Source organism: Actinia tenebrosa, unplaced genomic scaffold (genome assembly GCF_029948245.1).
Source record: "Actinia tenebrosa isolate PJP-AT-01 unplaced genomic scaffold, QUT_ActTen_1.0 PGA_scaffold6__47_contigs__length_16458017, whole genome shotgun sequence".
Taxonomy (NCBI): Eukaryota; Metazoa; Cnidaria; class Anthozoa; order Actiniaria; family Actiniidae; genus Actinia; species Actinia tenebrosa.
Genome location: NW_028292583.1, coordinates 14,439,421 through 14,455,820, shown reverse-complemented (window position 1 = coordinate 14,455,820; position 16,400 = coordinate 14,439,421).

The window sequence follows — 16,400 nt, the reverse complement described above, 5'->3', positions numbered from 1 at the left end:
GGTATCCGCGGCGGCGTTTGCGGACCCAGCAGACGATACGCAAAAGCGAACAATCCCACGGTGGAGTACGACCCGGAGAAGCCAACCACATACATCTTCTACTTAGACGCAAACAACCTCTACGGTTGGGCAATGTCACAGTACTTACCTGTACGCGACTTCGAATGGGACAACATAAAGCCCATAGAGTTTTACCTAAATGTAGGTAAAGAAGACGACAAAGGTTACGTGCTGGAGGTGGACCTGGAATACCCAGAGCACTTGCACGACGCACACAATGAGTTCCCATTAGCACCAGAAGCAATAGAAATACCATTTAAGCAGCTGAGTCCGCTGCAGAGGGAAATGTGCCCTGGCTACAAACCCTACAGGAAGCTAACGATGAACCTGATGGACAAGCGAAAGTACGTGGTGCATTACCGCAACCTGCAGTTCTATGTGCGCCACGGCTTACGCGTGAAGAAGATCCACCGCGTTTTGAAGTTCACGCAGGAACCATGGATGCGCTCCTACATTGACTTTAACACACAAAAGCGTACGCAGGCAAAGAATGACTTCGAAAAGAACCTGTTTAAACTAATGAACAATAGCGTATTTGGTAAGACAATGGAGAACATCCGCAAGCGCGTAAGCATAAAGATAGCCAGCACCAGAGAGGAAGCAGAAGCATACGTGTCACAGCCTGGATTCGTTAGATACGTAGAAATGTTAAACTTCTACGTGATTCACATGAAGAAAGCGAATTTATTCCTGAATAAACCCGTATACACGGGGTTTACAGTGTTAGACCTATCAAAGCTGCTCATGTATGAGTTTTACTACGACAAGCTAAAACCGAAATACGGTGATAAGTGCCGCCTCTTATACACCGACACCGATTCCTTGATACTAGAGGTGCAGACGGAAGACATTTACGAAGACTGTGTTCCCGACATCGATGAATACGACACCAGCGATTACCCACGCGACCACTTTCTTTACTCCCCTAAAAACAAGAAAGTAATCGGGAAAATGAAGGATGAGATGAAAGGAAAACCCATCGTGGAATACGTGGGCCTGAAACCCAAGATGTACAGCGTGCTAAAGCTGGACGGTGTAGAAAAGAAAGCTAAAGGCGTAAAAAAATACGTGGTTAAGAAGGACATAACCCACGATTCCTACTTAAAGGTCCTGCGTACGCGTAAGGAACAGCGACATAAAATGAACAGCCTGCGCAGCTACGGACATCAAATACACAACGTTACACAGGAGAAGGTGTCACTGTCTGCATTTGACGGTAAGAGGTGGATGTGTGATGATGGTATCCATACGATAGCATTCGGACATCACACGATAAGCAGTTCTTCTTTGACGAACCCACGAGTGGGACCATCATGAAGATAATACAAGATGGGTTGACCCTTCTTAGCTAGCGCACTTCGGATCTGGTAAGTTTCCAAAGACCAATTAGGATCCGTAGCTCTTTTGGATCCTCCTTCTAATTCACCCGGTCCGTAGAGATATCGTACCGTGACGTTTCCTAATCTCTTCTCCTGGGGGAAGACCGCCCTCGAACTTCTGACGTAGGACTTGTGTTCCACGTGCTTCTTTTTTATGGCATCCTTGGGTTTTATTCCCGTAGCCCTGGCCGCCTCGTTGTTCAAAGCCGCGATGACCTGGGGGAGCCTCTGAGTCCATTCGCTGTTGCGTTTGGAGGGATCTTCCAGCTCTTTCCAATACTGGTACCCAAAGAGGCGCTCGGCCAGGGTCTTATTGAATCTTTCGACGATGCTCTGACCCCTGTGGTACTCAGCTTCGGCTCTCCTAATCTTAGTGTCGTGGTCTTTCAGGGTCTTAGTAACCACGCCCATGAACTCCGTTCCCGCATCCACTTGCAGCAGCTTAGGCCATTTCAAAACGCGCTTATAAATCCTACCTAGGGCTTCTGCGACTTCCTCAGAATCCTTGCTGGTTATGGGTTCGGCGTCCTTGTATCTGCTTGCGATATCAACTACGGTCAAAGCGTATCTATAGGTCTTTCTTCTTACCTTGTCGTGCGGTAAGAAAAGCAAATCTGCCTGATGAACCTCGTTGGGGACATTTACGGTGAAGCTGGGCCTGGGAATGTACTTAGGCACGGGAAGATAAACCTGCCAGATGGTTTGCTTTTTTAGCCAGTTCTTAGCCGTTTCTTCTGATACCCTGGCCGCGGTCGCGAGTTTCTTGATAGCTGACGCTCCTCTCCAATAGCCCTCAGGCCCATAGTAAATCCTTTTGAGTTTATCCTCTACGCGACCCATTATATGAATTCCAAAACAAGATTGATCTTTCGCCCGTTGAAATCCACCGTCTCTCCGTCCACTTTAATGGTGATGTTTATGTTTTCTACCAAATGAGACAAGTCATAGCTCAAAGAAATGGGGGTGTATTCTACCAGGTCAAATGGATTACCTTTGGGCAGAAACTTGGACATAAGAGAAGACTTTTCTCCATTGTTGTAACTATGGACCAAGTCGCAATAGACTTCATAAGAGGATGCGACTTTCCATTTCACATCATATGTACTGCCGCTATTTATCGTGGTACTAGTAAGGCCCAGGAGTTCTACCAATGAACTGTTCTTTAGATTGACGCTTCCACTATTTTTCTTGAATTTCATTTCATGGGGTAATCCTGTGGTAAGAGTATATCCATGCTTTGCTAGCTCCTTAGCCAGTGTTATGGGGGTGTAATGGGAATCTGGTATTTTTGGTTTGGTGCCGGAAGTTCCGATGACAAAGCCATTAATTAAATTATACCAAGAATTGTACAAAGAGCAACTAACCAACCGAACCTTACAGGCTTTGATGGGAGGATTCAGATAAGTGGTAAAGTTATTCTTATTGCTTTCCAAAAAGACGATCATATATTACAGGGGACAAGTCCCCTTCGTTAGAGCAGATACGCCAAGGCCACGCCTCCGGCCAGTCCTGCGACTCCTACGAAGACCAATTCATTGTCTTTTTGTTTCTTAGAAGGCTGGTAGTAATTCTTAAACTGAGGCTTTTTAACGCCACTGTGGGATGCGCTTGCGCATAAAGTTTAAAGGCATAGTCTGTATTTTCAAAGTTCTTATCCGCCTGCATTTTGTCTTGGTAGTTCTTATCCAACCAATCCCTGTAAGCTTGTCTTTTTTCATTCCAAGCCGCCACGTCCCTTTGATATTTCTCCAGCGCTAAGTCGTGTCTCTTCCTTTCGGCGGCTAATTCTCCGCTTTTGTCGCCTCTGACTAATCTATCCAAATACTGACCGCCATAATTAGCTCCAGTGAATGCTAAAGCTGCAATAACTCCACCTGCGACTAAGCTAACCATTATATATTACACCGTTGGCAGGTACTTTTCCTTTCGTAGGTAATCCTTTACCATGATAGCCCCGCCTACGGCAGCGGTCATTTTAGCGAAATTAGCGAAGCTCTTGCTTGGGTCTTCAGTAAAGTCTTCTTTGAGCACTTTCTTACCTACCCAACCAATACCCGCAACGATGGAAGTAATGATAGCTGCTTCTTCAACAGTTTTCAACAACGCGGTCGACATTATATTACAAAGCGAGAAGGTTATTACTCCATTTCAGGGATCTTACTTTTTCTAACCTCCACAGGTGCGCGATATGTTGGGGCCTCCCACTTTACTTCTGGCTTCGTAGCCCGCCATTGTAAGTAGAGGCTGCCTGCTGCTATAGCAATTCCTATCGCGCCGATGACGTAGCCGGGATTCCAAAAGGATTCCTCTTCCTCCACCTTTTCTTCTTTCTTTGCTTTGTTCTTCCTGTTCATCTCCGCGAGCTTCTTACCGGCAGCAACTCTGCCTGGAGATTTAGCCTTGGTGATTCGTTGCTCCTCTACTTGAGGGGTTTCCTCCGCCTTCGATTCACTCATTTATATCTAAGGACTTGAAGGAATTGATAAGTAACTTAAGACGACTTGACTAAGTACTTAAGGATGACTTAACTAGGTACTTGAGGCGGCCTGGGTAATTCCCGCGAATGACTTGACTAAGTACTTGATAAGTCACTTGCAGGTGCCTCAGCAAGTGCTGCCTGGAAGACCTTTTCGACTTCTCTGTCCTTCTTGAAGTCCTTCCAAGATGTTCCTAAGGAACCTAGTACCTCCTTCAAGTCGACATGCTGAGCTACGTGAAGTGCCGCAGAGGCGACTGCCATTAACTTACCGCACTTCAAGGACAACCACCCGCAGGTTATCTTAAGTTCTTGGGCGATGACATAGTCCTCGCTTATGTCCTTCCGCAGTTGCTCCACGTCGTCTATGGGCAGCGCAAGTCCGAGGAGCTTGGTGGCAAGTCGGATAGCGGAGTCTGCTACGGCGTCCGTGGTCTTACTTGCAAGGGCGGCCTCGTACCTTTTATGGAACTTCTTAACCTCCTCTTCTGACAACTTATTAACCTGCTCATGGGTAAGTTCCTTGCCTATCATTTCTTTACACTTCCCCGAAGACACAAGGATGTTAAGTTGTTCCTTGAGGTTACTTTCATCTAACTGTGTGGGGACTTCATCTAAGAGCTGTTCAATGTCCATATACATTAGGAATCAAAGATTCCAACCGCGTACGGAAACCTCAAAGAGAAGATCATCTTGGAATGTTGGTGCGTTTTTAAATGCCGCATGTATTCGTGTAACTGTTCCTTGGATATCTCACCGCCGTAGTCGCTTAAGATGGTTTCCAGGTCAGACTTACTGGGCGTATAAAATACTACGAGAGAGCCTATGTTTTCCCTGAAGGGTTTAGAGACACTGGTAAGCTGCTGCGAGAGCAACCAAACGCTGATATTGTCGTGTCTACCGCTGAAGGCGAGCTTCACTAATTCGGAGGTGCGTCTTTTTACGTCGTCCCCGCAGGCGATGTCATCCAGTATGAGCAAGGTTTGCGTATCTTTAGGGAATTGTTTGTGCCAAAACTTAAGATGTCCAGATAACTCGTTAGGGTCTAAGATATCTACAAAGAAGTCGTCGTCTTTCACTCCTATACCCGTCCAGGTGCGGTTATTCACGTAGGTGGGGCATAATAGCACGATATAGTCAAAGCGGTATCTAAAGGGTCCTAATAGCTGCTCCACGATGAACTGGGTCTTTCCGCAGCCGGTGGGTCCTACTATCAGAGCGTTACAAGGCATGTGATCTGGGTTCATATATATGGAGCCAGTGGAAGCAGTAAGAAGGATTGCCGCCGACGCAAAGGATAAAAAAGACACCATAGAAATGCAAAGGGAGGAGATAGACCGGTTAAAAGAGCGCGTGCAGGAGTTGTACGATGAAATGTGTGGTCTGAAGCGTGCAGAACGGTTTGGCGCCGTGTTGACGATGGTAGGCTGGGCTAAGGAGTCCATTAAGGACTTCATGCGATATCCTCCATAGAATACAGTTCTCATTACCATTTCAATATATGGACTGCATTACATGTGAACTACCTGCCGACTGCATTACCCCTCCCAAAACGCCGATACCCAAACCGCGTAAAAAACACACCTGCCTTCATTGTAATAAGGTATTCCCCGAAGGATCCTTCGTTGGGCATTGGTGTCCCGCAGATCCTAAAGCACAGAGAACTTTAGCTGACGCCTACAAAGAGGCATAAATAGTATCCCAAACAGTTCCAAATTACCCCTTATTATTTCTTTTATAATTTATATAAGATTAAAAATAAAAATAAAGGTCCTATATAGCATGCAATGTAAAACCTGTCAGCGTACTTTCAGTAGCAAGCAAGGATTAACCTACCACCTCAGAAATAAGGTCTGCCTTAAGGAAGAGAAAATCCTAACGTGTTCCCTTTGTAATAAGACCATGAGTACGGCACAAGCATTAGATTACCATACCCAACATCGTGTCTGCCTTAAGGATAGATGCATCCGATGTTGCAGGAGCATCGCCGACGACTGGCATATTCATCGTTGTTTATCTTACGACCTCTCCGATGTTAGCTGCGAAGAGCACGGTAACGTAGCCAGCCGCTGCTGTCCCGTAGGCACCGCCGCGCGTTTGACGACGCAGAAAAGGGCGATTGACGTCCACTTTATGAACTTTGACAAATACGAAGGCGTTCCTTGGGAAAACAGGGATTACTGGGACGATACATGCAGTCGCTGCGGCTGTTGCCGGTCAGACCAACATATCTGGCAATGCCTTTACGACCCCACCGGCGCAAGGACGTTCTTACACTATTTGAGCGTCTTTAAGAAGGCCGCCGAACAGAATGCAAAAGACAAGGCCAACCAAAAGAAAATATAATCTATATATATACAACATGTCGGAAACTTCATACTTTGCGTTTAGCGTACCAATAGTGGAAGCCGTAGAAGCTTTTTCCCAAGATCCAGAATTCGCTCGCGTAAGAGATACCGTTGGCATGACCCTATGCCCCTGCTGCAATGCAATTTATTCAGCAAAGCGGCCTGCTGCTCTTCATACCAACGATGAAATAGTAGGAGCTTGGAATGAGGTAAAGGAAACGACACCAAGGGTAAAGGTTCGCAAAGACGACAGGATAGAAGGAAACCCCACACCAAAGAAATAAAAAACTTCGCTCACGCCGCTGCGGGGAGTGGACGACATACTTGGTGCTGTCTATACGACGGACCACGTCCTTTAGACCATTACCTGGCGGTACGAAAGGCTTGGAAAAAATGATAAAGATATATGATACCTCAAATCGCAGCGTTCATAGGTGGTGCCTTAATTACCGTATCCGTTTACCACATGACAGAAAAAATGAAGTCCGCCGTAGCAGACCAATGTTTAATCACTTCTAATCACAAAGAGGATTAGCATCTACCTTCCTTTCGACGTCGAACTTCCATCGACCGCTGACCTTACCATAGCTGCGTATGTGCGTGAATTCCTCACCTTGAAGGACGTACCTCACGCAGTCCGGTGCCCATAGCGTGCACTCTTTACCGTCGCATTCCAAGACCAGTCTTAAACGGCTGATGTCTTCGAAAACGACGTAATTTTTTATTTTGTATGTACGACCTTGAACTAATTCACGCCAGTGTGTCTGTTCAACTATCATTATATCTATGAAATATTCTTTGGTGAGTCCTTAACGCCTCCTGCGTCTTAAAAGCCTTAACACACCAAGGACAAGGTACACGAATGCCTTCCGCGTAATGGTCGATCTCCCTGCATATAAGGTCGTAATCGTTGCACACCATGGTTAGGTAACCATTTGCCTCGTATTGTGTGAGTAACGCCTCTTGTTTTGAGGATAATACGCCGTTACCCTTAGGCGTCTTCAACTCCAGGCATAACCCATTATGTTTTTTATGTGCATTAAGGACTAAGATGTCGGGTTGCCCCGCCTGATACCCTTTCTGCCAACATGCTATCCTTTTGCTAGCTGAGTCCTGTAGTTCTCCAAGACCTGGTGCGAGCAGTAGGATAGGGTGGAATCGACGTACGTAGTTTACGACCTTCTTATGCAGGTCAAATTCATTTTCTATTTTGAATACCAACTTGTTAGGACCGTCAAAGCGCCGCTCTATTTCATACTTACCTGTTTTCCTGAGGGTAGGGAGAACGTCACCTAACACCCATTTTCTGAACTCCTTAGCTACGGACTTTTCAGATCCGAATATTAACTCATAAAGACCCATTTCAGTGATGTAAACGGAATGTGGTTGCGCATTAAGGGTGTCAGTCAGATTTACACCCTTTATAGACCTCAAAGTTACCTTGTTTTCCTCTGAGACGTGATCAGACGCCGCTTTTCTGGAATTTACGTAACCCAAGGCATCAGCCACGGACTTTGCTTTGAAATAAAGTTTATCGCCTTGCACTATGCATTGCAGTTTGGTGTTGTTGTTTTCGAATACGCGAAGCATTATATACGTAAGGGATATTTTATCCTTTCTTGGATGAGGGAGCGCAGCGCGCGAATCAATACGCAACGCTCTTTAGCTGATTCATTTCTACGCTCAACTGGGCGTCAGACACCACGAAGATGTATGCGTTGATCTTGTCTGAGTCGCCTGCGCTAGCGTTTAAGTCACGCTTGATTTCCAGGGTAATGCCGTCCTGGGTATTTACCAGACGCAATCCCTGCCCATGTAAATCCTCGTCGTTGGTGGTTCGCATGTCAATCCACAGTGCATACTTATCGGTAAAGAACTCACCGGGTGCAACTTGATCCCCAAACTTTCTTTTTATTTCCCTGTAGATGTCTGAGGGCTTCATTCCCTGCGAATACACCTTATTTGGAACTCCATTGATGCTAATCCCGACGTTGGTGATGCCGGGGTTATGAAAGGCTTCAGAGTCGCGCTTACCGGCTTCATAAGGCTTAATAAATACCAACATCAGCCCCGTAAGACTACGACGTGGTAAATTAATGCTCTGAGTAATTACCGCGTCTGTCTTATCCAGGAAACTAAAGGTTTTGTACATTACCGCGTGGTCGTACAAGAAAGCCTTTCCAGCACTGTATTCCATGCCAGCGCTACGTGCTAGATCTTCGGAGTGTATGGTTTCATACTGCAATTCCAGGTTGGTAATGGCGTATGGATGAATACTTCCCGACAACGCAGTGCTTAACCCACCAATGATGTTAGTCATGTTGGCTAAGGTCACTTCAAACTGCAACTCACTCAACTGTCTAGGATAATAAACCCCGTGGCTGGTAATAGCCTCAAAGTCCAATGGTATTACGTATTTAGTACCATAGGCTGTCTTGATGGCCTTTGCATCTGCCACGTCAGTTGCGTCGCCAGAATCGGTAGGTTGTGTCTTGGTGGGAGTCCTAACCTTACGTAATATTACGCTACCGATACCCTGCTCTATTTTTTGTGCCCTTTCGAATGCAGTCAGCCACAGATCTTTGTAGGTGGTGTACAGGTCATAGTTGTTTAAGTCTAAGAGGGATTCCCCGGCGAACTTTACTCGCATCTTTGAAACGATGTTGCGACCAAGGTTGTTAACGATAATCCTTTCATCTGCGGTGGTAGGTTGCACCGCCAAATCAAACCTTAGCGCCAGGGTGCCAGGAACCAACACTAGGTTATCTGTTAGGCGGGGTACGCCTACGTACAGCGTTTCTCCTGGCTTTGCGCTAGAAGGTGTGAATGTGACTCGGTGAAAGGTGCGTTCTGCTTTCAGTCCGCCAACCTGCTTAGGTAATACGTTGGGGTTTAACTTTGAGCTTATCATATATAATGGAAGTAGAAGGAACGGATTTCGATCCCACCACCGAGGAAGGTCAAGTCGACATTAACGACGAAGAATACGAGTCTTTGCTTCCCGATGACAACGTAGACTCCCGAGGTCTCTTTGATAAGCTAAGACGCAAATATGGTAGCAGGGCCCGCAATGCTCTACACTCTTTAAAGGGTAAGTGGCAATCAAGGAATCCAGGGAAATCTATTCCGGAGTACTTGGAATTGCAAAACTTGGATTCCACAGACCTAAAAACTAAAATGCTAAGGGGGCTTTTAGACGACGTAAGGGAGAAATTTCCAAATGTGGACTTGGCCCGCCTCAATTTCCAAACCGGAGATAAGGGGCAAATTCAAATCCAGTACCAAGGAAGGGATAAGTGGTATAATCTCTACCAAAGGACAGACTCCGACAGGCTCACCAGTAATCTCCCAAAAGAAATCAAAGACGCATTAGGAAAACCTAATCTAGTGGAAAGACTAAGAGAAAACAGTGAAAACGCCGGCAAAGCCTTCGAAAAGTTTGCAACCATAATGCAGCAGCAAAAAAAAGGCGTTGAAGCGATAAGGGAAGTCGAAAGACTAAAGGAAACAATGGAGGAAAGGGAGGCAGAATACATGAGACAAAACCAACTACTCCTCGATACTCAAAAAAGAGAACTCGACGACAAGGATCAACGCATATTAGAACTTAGAGAACAAAGAAACATTTCTCTTCGCGAAAAAGACGGCGCTCAAAGGGCCTTCCGGCTTGCCCTGCAAGACCTGGATACTAGTAATGAGGAAGCTAAGAACTTACGAATCACCATAACCGGCTCTTTGGAGGAACGGCGGCAGTTGGTTGCCGAAATCAACACTAAAGAGGAGCAAATCCGGCAAAGAGATCAGGCCATCGAAGACCTGGAGGGGCAAATAGAGCGGCAGCAGGAAATAATCAACGACCAAACTCGCCCTGAAGAAGAAAGGGAGGCAGCACAAAGGGAATTAGAAGCCCTTCGGGAAAGAGTCGCGGAATTACAAGCGCAAAAGGAAAACCTGGAAAGAGAATTGGGGCTTACCACCAAGGAAAAGGTAAAAAGAGCTCTGGTGAAGTATGGTATTCCACTGGCGTTTGCGGTCGCTATTAGCACCGTAGTAGGAGTTATCCTATCCGCGCTTAAGGCTACAGGTGCAGGCGTAAAGAAATTAGGCAATGGACTAACGGACTTGGGAAAAAAGATGGCAGCCGGTCTTCCTGGGCTGCTGGGTTCAGTTGTTTCCTTGGCACTTAGGGCCGGCGGCGAACTGTTGAAGTTTGTAGGGAATAACATTTGGATATTAGTCGTAGCTATTGGGGTGGTACTCCTGAAGAAGCTAGGTCGATGAAGGGACCTTGGATTTCCTGTCCTTAGAATTGCTGCGCTCTTTCCGCGTCCTTAATTGAGGATGATGAAAGATAGTATTTGCGCCGCCCTGATAATTTGGGGCTAGCGGCAGCACGCTCATAGTGGAAATGGGTTTATGACTCCAAACCGCATCGATAATATTGCTGCCCACGCCAATGCTGTTTATCCTTGCGCTGCCCGGCGTCGACCCATCGTTGCTACCGTCATCAGGAAATATTTGTAACTTAGCATATTTACAATTAATTACCATATGAAACGTGACCGGCGTCAGATCTTCTCCGCTAAATTTGTTTGGCTCCATCGAAAAGTGGGCCGCTCTTCTGCTGTTCGGGGAAGTTCGATAGGGGGGCAAAGGCTCGTCATTCTCATCGACAAGCCTAAACCCCACATTCGCGCTCACTCCCGTGTTAATGCTAATGGTGCAAATGACTAACGCAGGACCTCCAACTTCAACCCACATTCCCATATCAAACCACTCATGCCTTGCGTACTCCTTTACGTCTAAGTAGTGAACGTAATGCGTTTCACTTAAATGCGGATTCATATAATTTAAGAATCACAGATTCTCACAGGCTTAACACTGTAAGAGTGCTAATGGTCGCGTGATTATAAGGTCGATCTCTATGCTATTCATGCACGCCGACGCCGTGTCATCTACGCGTATTTGCAACTTTACCTTCCCGTGGCAATCAGCAACCATGTGGAAAGTCCAAACGGAAAGATTCTCAGAGCTATTCGTTGGCGGCTCTACTGAGAAATGCGTAGGCTCTCTGTTGTTCGTCTTCGCGCGCATGGGCTGTAATACTCCATTGTCGTCACAGAAACGAAATCCTACATTCGCACTGCTAACGGCCCCCAAAGAAATGCTGCATAATATCAACTTCTTTCCGGAGTAGTTCAAATTCACGGACATGCCCGTGACATCAACCCAAGATGCTTGGGTGTATTTTTTCTCACCTGTGTAAGTCGTATAAACACAATCTACTCCAGCCATGTAGGGGTTGTTCATCGCCATATATAATAACTCAGACCAATGCTTGCAGCTGCTACGCCGGCCTTTAGTAAGTTATGGTCATATTCCTCAGGTATCGCAGGTAGGGGTTTTTTCTGGGGCTTGGGAATTAACTTCCCTGCTGGCTTTTCTATGTGCTCCTTTTTTGGTTTCTCTACGAAGTGAGTAATGTCCTTGGTCATGTCAGAGTTCACGTCATTCACCCCAAACTTCATGTCCTTGGTAGCTCGCTGCAGCTTATTGTTATAACCCACAACGGAATTAGTGTTGATGACCAAATTACTTGGCATTAACCAACAACCAGGCGACAAAGCGTAATCCAGTCGCACTTTAGATTGCTGCACCGCCAATTGATATCTCTGCACCGATTTAGATATGTCATTTTCTATTATTGCAGACTCAAATAAAGTTAGGAATTCTTGTTGCGTTTCCTGTGAAGCGCCTTGGGATCCAACAATGGGGTTGCGGGTATTTACCTGCGCCCCTAGAATGCAGTACACGAATGCTTCTATGCTACGGTTAATCCTGGCTAGGTTTCTTAAGCCTTTTCCTTTCATTAACACAAACGGATCCCAAGTGCCGGGATAGTTCGTTTGAATTCTAGTAATTAATGAATTATTACCCTTATCACCACCAATATCACCGAACTCTAACTCATTACTTGGATATTCCTGATGTCCGTAGTCGGCCGGCTTCTCACCATTGGCACCCCAAACATAAACTATACCCAGCCCATGCGTCTTACCCTCCTTATAACGAAAATCTTTTTGCTGTGGTTTGAACTCATTAATTAACCTTTCCAGGGCTGCGACGTCATAGCGATTATTCATTGGATTAAATGCCTTATCTCCCGGTAAAGGTACGTTAAGCTCCTTCAACAACCTCCTTACCGTAAAGGCAACGTGAAACCGCATAAATGAAATGTGAAACATGTCCGCGGCAACACCACAGCCTTTAGTGGCGGCCCAAATAGCAAAGTTTAACTGCTGTGGCCAATACCGCATGTTGGGCCCTGCTAACCATTCCCTGGCCTCTTTACCCGACGTATGCTTCAACATCGTATTCTTATAGATATTCCTTACTACTACGTCAAATGATTGCTTACCCACTAAAATCTCTAGATGCGTTACCAATTTTTCAAAGTCGTTTACACCGCCTTCAGCATCGTAAAATGGGTAATCTTCCTTGGTCATTAATAGATCCCTTGGGAAATTAGGTGCTTTATGCTCGGGTTTTGGCGGCCTTTCTTTATGAACGGGCTTAGGTGTTGGGGGGTGTACAATCGGTAATTGCTGCACCTGATCGACCAGCGTAGGTTTCAAATCCTCATTACTGTACATCCTAGAGCCGTTATAGTAAATCCCATCGGGTCTTCTTTCGAACTTACTAGCATCCGCATGTGGAAACATCTTCCTAAATGCTCTCCAGTTCCAGTAATCCCGGTTGTCGTGATGTGGCTGCTCCTGTATATCATTCCCAAAAGCGTCGTACATTAGTATATATAATGGATGTCATACCATCAGCACCTCCACTCTATCCTGATTTACCTAAGGAGGGTCCTAACGAATTAAATGCTGAAAACTTTCGTCTGAATAAAGCGAACTTAATCCTGGCTTACTTGGAAGGGCAAACGAAACACTACGAAAAAGTCCGAAAAAAGTACGTCAGAGCCCGAAGCATTTTACATAAAATCGCGATAACTTCCGGCTCCATGTCCGTGGCGTTAACAGGCACTGGCGTTGCTACCTCACTAACCGGGCCGGGAATAATCGTTGGAGTTCCCTTGGCTAGCGTCGGCGCCGTCTGTGGCGTCGTTTCCGCTGTTACAACAGGCATTATGAAACAGTTGTCAAGCAAAATATCAAAACACGACACGACAATAGCTCTGTCAAGGGCTAAAGTAAATACGATCATTGACCTTGTCTCAAAGGCTTTGCGTGACAGAAAGATAGACGACGTAGAATTCTCGCTTATCTTAGCCGAAGAAGACAAATACGAGAAATTAAAGACGGACATAAGGAATAAAAAAACAGTCGTAAAAGATCTTTCCGAGGAATCTCGCAAAAAGATCTACCAAGAAGCAAAAGAAGAGCTTCAAAGAAAGCTTGCTCAGTAAACATCTGCTTTGAAAAGAGCGTGACGGGATTCTATTTACATATCGAACGCCGGCTGTCTAATTCATATGCAGATTAGTTTCTCGCCGAGGTTGTTTACATTTCCAACTTACTTCGGCTTTTTATATTTAGTTCGGGTTTTGGTCGTGTGCTCGGGTTTTGATCGTGTGCTCGGGTTTCGATCGTGTGCTCGGAAAACGCTGGTTGTTATGAGGAAGAGGAATGTTGGCGTTGCTATGTGATGTCATCGCCTGGGAATCCATTCTAACAGTGGGTGGTTGGGATCTATTTTGTAAAATATTTCGTAGATTACGTCAGGGTAATAAGGAATATCCTTATCCAGCCGACAAAACATCCACTCAGCTCTGCTCATATCAGAAACCTCAGGAATAGACTTACCGGTAATTTCAGACAAAAGATAGGGAATAGCTTTGTAATATTTCCCTAGTTTTAATTTTTTCAATGTCTTCCGTAGACTTTGTGGGGTTGGCTCTTCTAAGTGGTCTATGATTTTCTTCTTTACTTCGTTGTCTAAATATACCGGTCGATAACCTTGGATATGACTCATCCAGTCCCTAAAGTATTTTATTCTTTTGTATGGGGTCTTCTTACGACCTCCATTGGCGTAATATTGCTCTTTGGTAGCATTTGGTACGGCATTACGAATATTCTTACCACACTCGTAACACTGTGCTGACGTGTCGTCTTCTATTTGCATTTTTTTACCACAACAAATATACTTATTTGGCTTAGTAGGTACAAACTTGGGTTTTAAGCACTTTATACAGAAGTCATAAACAAACTCTTTACAATCTTCGCACTCCATATATAGACTAACATATTTTACATAAACACGGGATGCGGGTAATCGCGGTACGAATCGAGGGGGGTACTTTAGACGGGTAATCCTCCGGTGGTCGTTGCGCTGGAACCCCCATCCCCTATACTACTTAAATCAGTTGAGAAAATGATCAAATTTCATCAACACTTAGCAGTATTTATGCCGACAAGGGGACACATCTTGCATTTAATCTAACATTATTTCCATGAACGATTGTTTTCAGTCTTGATGTTCTCATAACTAGAATTATTCGTCGTGTTTTTATTTTCTGCTGGTTTATTGTGTTCTTATTTCTTTGTTTCCTAAAGGCCGGTTTAGACGGTACGATTTTCGCCTACAAATATCGTATACAACACGCTCGCGTCTGTCGTAAGCGAGATGTAGGCTTGATTTACGCTACACTCGAGTTGTAGGATGGCGTGATCGTGTTGTATACGATAGTTGTAGGCGAAAATCGTACCGTCTAAACCGGCCTTAAGGCAGTTGTTTTGGTTGTTAAGTAATATATAAGTACAGACGGAGCAAGGCGGGCAGGCGGGCAGGCGGGCAGGCGGGCAGGTGAAAAAACAAAACATTGTGAATCTCATTTGCCCAATAACCTTCAACCCACAGGTTCCATCATCACAGGATTTTTTGACGAACAACTGGATCTTTTCTGTAAAATACATGATACTAAGCAACCGATAGAAAAGCTGATTGTTACTCTTTACTTGAGCAATACTACTGATACAACTATAACTAAATTTGTTGTTTCATACAATGGTACCAAAGTTTGCAATGAAGATCATTGGCTGTATCATATATGCCTGTCACAGGTGACGTCATATTTGACCAAAGATGATAATAGAGTCCATTTCGTTATCAGGGATCCTCCATCAACACTCAATAATTGTAAGAGTATCTGTGCGTATGAATACAAGAATAACAGCACCTTTAGTCGAGGACGAAGGATTAAACTTCGAGGTTTGTAAACAATTGCTGTGTATGACCATGCATATATTTTACAACCATCACTCCTGTACGTATATTACGTACGGGACTCTTCCGTGGGGTTCGCTTCGGATCCACACACACTATTCATAATATACAGCACTTAACTCACATGTTGATTTTTACGGAGGGAGAATTTACTGCAATTTTCATAAACATGCGAACTCTGTGTCTACGAGCTGCACGCTGAAATTTGGTCTTTCACTGCCGTCAATCAAACCTAATCAGTCGGTACCTTTTATGTTTTGACAAACTTCGTGCAGCTAGCGAGTTCGCATGTTCATTATGAAAATAGCAGTAATAGAAAATCCCCCGTGACAAAGATGATAATGAAGAAGAAGAAGAAGAAGAAGATGATGATCAGGCATCATCATCATCATAATCATGATCGCTTTTGTCATTGTCATTGTCATTGTCGTTGTCGTTGTCGTTGTCGTTGTCGTTGTCGTTGTCGTTGTCGTTGTCGTTGTCGTTGTCGTTGTCGTTGTCGTTGTCGTTGTCGTTGTCGTTGTCGTTGTCGTTGTCGTTGTCGTTGTCGTTGTCGTTGTCGTTGTCGTTGTCGTTGTCGTTGTCGTTGTCGTTGTCGTTGTCGTTGTCGTTGTCGTTGTCGTTGTCGTTGTCGTTGTCGTTGTCGTTGTCGTTGTCGTTGTCGTTGTCGTTGTCGTTGTCGTTGTCGTTGTCGTTTCCAATTAATTGACTCAAGCTAATTTTTTCGATCCAACAGACAGGATTAAAGGCAACGTTGGTGGAAAAATATATTATAATCGTTCTATCCCGCAAAATGAATGCAAGTCGACAAAGGTCGTCTTGAAATTCAACAATAAAGACGTTAAAGCGGTCAACGTCACACAATCAAGTAATGAATTTGCTTGTGTGAAC